Here is a 450-nt window from a genome sequence, read left to right on the forward strand (position 1 = left end):
TCTCAACAGCTCCAAATGTTGAGCACCCTGTTTTTTCAACTCCTCTGCGTGTTGTTAGACTTGCTGGTGAAGCAAGGCCACTTTTTGTTAGACCCCGTCAAATTCATGTTGTAGCAACTCGGCTGTGGCCGCATGTTCTTCATCTGTGTTCAGAGTGAACAGCATGACGTCCTCTAATAGGCAACAATATTTAGTAACTGGGTATGTAACGGGCTAGAGTTGCCTCAATGTTACACAGTCCCCATTAAGTACATTTGGTACTTAAGGGGATGGTCAATTACTAAATCATAGTAATTAGACCCAACACTCGGGTGTGGTGCACATTTGTGACCAACCCTTGTGGATGTGATGCACATGGGTGCATTCACATTGGGAGGGATGACGCCCAGCGTCATCCATGATGACGGCTAGCGTCATCAGTTACGCGAGGTATCTATAAAGATACGCTCG

The sequence above is a fragment of the Bremia lactucae genome, linkage group LG1 (genome assembly GCF_004359215.1).
Source record: "Bremia lactucae strain SF5 linkage group LG1, whole genome shotgun sequence".
Lineage (NCBI taxonomy): Eukaryota > Oomycota > Peronosporomycetes > Peronosporales > Peronosporaceae > Bremia > Bremia lactucae.